Source organism: Lactuca sativa, chromosome 5, assembly GCF_002870075.4.
Source record: "Lactuca sativa cultivar Salinas chromosome 5, Lsat_Salinas_v11, whole genome shotgun sequence".
Lineage (NCBI taxonomy): Eukaryota > Viridiplantae > Streptophyta > Magnoliopsida > Asterales > Asteraceae > Lactuca > Lactuca sativa.
In genome coordinates, this window is record NC_056627.2 from 256791507 (window position 1) to 256797285 (window position 5779).

The window sequence follows — 5779 nt, forward strand, 5'->3', positions numbered from 1 at the left end:
TCGTAGTCATTGAGTAACTCAACCCATCGTCGTTGTCGCATGTTGAGTTCCTTCTGATAAAAAATGTGTTGAAGGCTCTTGTGATCGGTGAAAATAGTACTCTTTCTTCCGTATAAGTAGTGTCTCCAGATCTTCAGAGCAAATACTACTACTCCTAACTCAAGATCGTGGGTCGTATAGTTCACTTCGTGTGTCTTAAGCTGTCGGGAGGCATAAGCAATAACCTTCCCTCTCTGCATAAGAACACAACCAAGTCCTTGGTTTGATGCATCACAATACACTACAAAATCTTCTATCCCTTCGGGGAGGGATAGTATCGGTGCGGTGCACAAGGCCTGTTTCAGCGTTTGGAACGCCTTATCTTGTTTCGCTTCCCAGTCAAAGGACATGCCTTTCTGGGTTAATGTAGTAAGAGGTTTCGCAATGCTAGAGAAGTTCTTTATGAATCTGCGATAGTAGCCGGCGAGACCTAGAAATTGATGAATCTCTGTAGGTGTCTTTGGTGCCGACCAGTTCTTAATGGCCTTAATTTTGGAGGGGTCCATGTGTATCCCTTTCTCGCTAACAACGTGGCCCAAAAATTCGACTCTTCGAATCCAAAATTCGCATTTAGAGAACTTCGCATAGAGTTTTTCCGATCGCAGTGTTTCTAGGACTTTCCGTAGGTGCTGACTATGGTCTTCCTTACTTCGGGAGTAGATAAGTATATCATCGATAAAGACGATGACGAACTGATCCAAGTAAGGATGGCATACCCTATTCATTAGGTCCATAAATACTGCTGGTGCGTTGGTTAATCCGAACGGCATCACTACAAATTCGTAGTGCCCATAACGAGTTCGCAAAGCTGTCTTGGGAATATCCCCCTCTAGTACTCGTAATTTGTGATATCCGGATCGTAGATCTATCTTTGGGAAGTAGTTTGCTCCCTGAAGTTGGTCAAATAGGTCGTCAATACGGGGTAGAGGATAACGGTTTTTGACAGTAAGTTTGTTCAGTTCTCTGTAGTGAATGCACATACGGAACGATCCGTCTTTCTTCTTTACGAATAAGACCGGTGCTCCCCAAGGTGAGAAACTTGGTCTTATGAATCCTTTTTGAAGGAGTTCATTAAGTTGACTGGAAAGTTCTTGCATCTCTGCTGGTGCTAGACGATAAGGCGATTTCGCTACTGGGGTAGCCCCTGGAACTAAGTCGATTCTGAACTCGACTTGGCGTTGTGGTGGTAATCCCGGTAGTTCTTCTAGAAGGATATCGGGAAAGTCGCGTACTTCTGGAATGTTCTTGATGTCCTTCAGTTCCTGACTTGTATCGACGATGTGCGCTAGGAATGCTCGACAATCCTTCCGCAAACACTTTCGAGCTTGGATGCACGAAATGATACGAAGGTTTGTACTTGATTTGTCGCCGTAAATCACTAATGTTTCGTTGTTAGGGAGATTAAGACGAACTGCTTTCTCAAAGCACATGATGTCAGCGCGAAGAAGACTCAACCAATCCATGCCGACTATGACGTCGAAACTTTTAATTTGGACCGGCATGAGATTTATTAGGAAAGAATGACCGTCTAAAGTTAACGTACAGTCCATGTATATGTAGTTAGTGTTTTCGGTTGTTCCATTTGCCATCTCTACAGTGAATGATTTTTCTAATTTTCTAGGTTTAGGTTTAAGTAAGTGAATAAAGTTTTGGCTCACGAAGCTTCTCTCCGCTCCACTATCGAATAATATGCATGCATATGAACTATCTAGAAGGAACGTACCAGCAACTACAGTCGGATCAGCAATGGCTTCATCGTGGCCTATAGCTAAAACTCGTCCCATCCCGCCGGTATTTGCTGCTTTAGGGCAGTTCCTCCTGTAGTGGCCCACCTCGCCACAACCGTAGCAAGTCTGGCCTACACCCGCGTTGGGAACTTGAGTGATCGGCTTTGCGGGCTCCTTGCAGAAACGGACAGTGTGCCCCTTTCTGTTGCAGTTGGCGCATTGCATTTCCCGACAAGGTCCATGATGGTGGTAAGTGCATTTGGCGCACTTTCAAAAGTTACCTACATAAGGCCTTGTTGGGTAGGTATTTGTAGGAACTATAGTAGGTACAGTGGAAGCATTCACTGAGACCAGTTGTTTCTTTGCGGATTCTTAGGAAGACCCACCCTTCACTTTATTCCATACCCTCTTCTTGTTATTGTTGTTGTTGTTGTTGTTGTTGTTGTTGTTTCCCTTTTGTGGTTCTAGTGCAGCAACCGTTAAGTTCTGATGACCTCCATAATCAACAAGAGATTGTGCGAGTTCCTTGGCACTTTCAAAAGTGTCAGGTTTTGAAGCTAACACGCTTGACCTAATTTGGGGCGACAGTCCGCAAATGTATCTCTCTATTTTCTTGCTCTCAGGAGCAGTCATATCTAGGCAAAGGATTGCCAGATCGCAGAACCTGTTGGTATAAGTTGCGATGTCGTTACCAACCATTCCAAGAGTCCAGAGTTCATGCTCGAGTTTTTGAATCTCTCCTCGTGGACAGTATTCTCTCATCAGCATGACCTTTAAGCTCTCCCAGCTTATGGTGTTTGCCACTATCAGTGTAAGTACCTTAACGTCGCCATTTCACCAAGTTAAAGCTCTATCAATAAGGGTGAAAGTTGCAAACTTGACTTTGCTGTGCTCGGGACAAGAGCAGATTTCAAAGACTGATTTTGTCCTTTCAATCCACTGCCTCAGAGCTATCACACCACCAGTTCCATAAAACATCCAAGGTTTGGCATTAGTAAAGTCCTTATAGGTGCATTCTCGGGGTTGCCCATGACTCTCGCCATGGTTGGATAGGTGTGTGCCAGTTCCCGAGCCAGTACTACTCGAGTTATTGATCTGTGACATGGCAGCTGCTACCGCTACGGTGACTGCTGCTTGGAACATGACAGCATCAAATTGAGGTGGTGGAGGTGGTGGTGGTGGTATAGGTGCTTCCCCACCGTTGTTTCGCCTTGGGTTCCTACGCGGAGGCATCCTTCAACTAAAGGTTGAAAAGATAACGATAAGAATTACTTAGTATAGAAACTGAATGTGTCTTATGAACCAAATTGCTATAGTCTGACAACAGATTATAGTATGAGTCTTAAAATAGCAGGGTGAAAGTTATTTGTAAGATTGAAAATATGAATCAAGCATTTGGTTTCTCGATGACTTTTCAAGGATTTAATGAAATACTCAACGTAGTAAAAATAGTGCCACTTATATTAATATAATAGTTGATACAATGATCACGAAAATTTGACCCCTATAAGGGTCTCCGGTTACAAAGTTTAAGAAATTTAAAGACTTTTAGCCGAGGTCCTAACTTATAACAAAATTTGAGATTTTTGCAAGCACTACTTGCGACGTAGGTTGCGCTTGGAGCTTGACTCCACATCCGATTGCTTTGACTCCATTAGATGCCTATCAAAAGCGGCTTGTTGTTCCCTCAATTCGACGAGGGTTGCAAGCATTCGCGCTTGGAATGCCTCGGTTTGGAGTTGAGCATTGTCTTGCATTCTGTCCAGCCTACGGATGTCGGAACTGTGAACCTGTACTTCCACGTTGACATCCCGAAGCCGGCTAGCTTGAACTCCGGATTGATAGGACTGATTGGCTAGCTTACCCACCATTACTGGGAGTGCCCGATCAGCCGAACCTCCGCCTCGGACATCGTAGAAGTCCCGGCACATGTCGTAGGGAGGGCGTAGGTTTTGTTGTTGGCTCCAATGGTGGAGGTGACTTCCCCAGACGGGATTCGGTCCTTGAATGTTCCTTACGAAGACGGGAGGTTGTACGGGTGGTGGGTTGATCACCTCCGACTCTGAGTCGGTATCAGAGTCATCATCCACTTCTATGGGTTCCTCGTCCTCTTCAGGATCATCTTCGACCCATCCTCCGTTGCCTTAGTTGGGAAAGTAGGGGTCGCCGGGGTGGTGAAATCCAGCCATTTGACTGTACGAGAAATAGGGTTATAAGAATTTGAATAAAGTCGAAACATGCAAGATTAAACATGTAAGCTAAACTAGTTTAGGTAGCAAATACTCTTATAGTATTTAAATTCTTGTGTTTGATTCTGGTAACGGTTTGGTAAGTTTTGACTTCTTGCTTACTACGAGCAATACTCGATATATATTGGTCCGATCTCGGGCAAATATAGTTGATCACGCTATATTTGTCACAAATTTGATTATATATATCGAGTTTTAATCGTAGTGTCAACTTGTCTAAATACTTGTTGTATAGTTAGATATCATGAAAAATAATTTGTTGTATGCATGTATTTGTACTTAAATGAATTAACAATTTAAGTTACACGTAACGCTGCTTAAGCGTAAAAACAAAAGAAAAATGTTTTGTCAGAGAGTATTAGTCCCTTAAGCATTTATAGTTTGTATATCTTATGTGGTTCGATATACTTAGTTCACTATAAACATTGCTCGGATACCAATCTGTCACACCCCCAAACCTGAACGGCGGAAACGTTCGAGGGCGGATGACTTCATGTGGTAACGTAACAAATGAATACATAGTAAAGAAAACAATACAACCATCATATATATAATTGAAAGTTTACATTTGTCAAAAGTTACATGTTCAAAACCAATTATAATATGATGTCAAAATATGAGATTAAATTGGCGCCGCAGCATCCCTTCTTCAAAAGCATATTGATACCTGAAATTACTGAATCTCTGGGACATACAAGTAATTTTGAAAGAGTAGATCAACATTTAAGCTGGTGAGTTTCATAAGTATTAAATGACAAAGGTTTGTTATGAAATGAAATTTTTTGTCCTTGTTGTTTTGTTTCTAGAAAATCCTATATTTTCTACTAGTATAAAAGTAGCCTTCTCTCAAGAGCAATGTTTGTTTCTAAAATGTATGTAAGTGTAAAATAACCAATATGTTTGAAAACCTCGTAAATCAATGCATTTTTAATACCCCATGTGAGTTTTATAACCATACTATTGACTCGGAATGCCTATACACAACGTTCTTCAGGCGTTGGAATGTTATGACGTTTGTCACCCCAAATGATGGACTATAGCTAACAGTCAAGGCGCGGGTTGTCAAGCCCGTATAGATCTATACACAAACACCATGTCCCCCCCCCCCCTCCAAGGGATTCTGGTATATAATACAGGACTTGAAATGTGTAATCAAACGTACGTGAAGTTAATGTCTCACAAACCGTGGTATAAAAACAGATTTACGTGTTAAAATATTCGTTTGTTCTTGTATATGAAAGTGACTTCTTCAAAATCGTGTTTCTAGTATGTAAAAGTTAGCAATATCCTCATAAAACTATACCTATTATAGTTTTCTAAAAGTGTGTCTCGTTTGTTTAGGAATACCTAGAAAAGGAATCACTTGTTATGAAAGTATAGATTTTTGTAGAGCATAAGATAGACAAGTATACATATAATCTAAGAAAATGTTTAGTTTATACATATAATCTAAGAAAATGTTTAGTTTATACGTGCATTACAACAATTTATATTTCAAAAGATGGAATGCTATTGTAACATATTTTATATACGAGAGTTCCCTATAACGTTTATAAATCACATATGATTTGGTTAAATAAAAGCATATAATAATTCTTTATATAACACACGATGATACTCGTGTGTTTTAGTTGTATTCCCCCCCCCCCCCCCCTTGAAAGCATATAAAAGCATTTATAGAAAATTTAAAAGGTTAATTAAGGGGTATGAACTCACTTGAAAGTTTTGAAGAAAGCGAGATGGAAACCGGGCAGAATTTCGTCT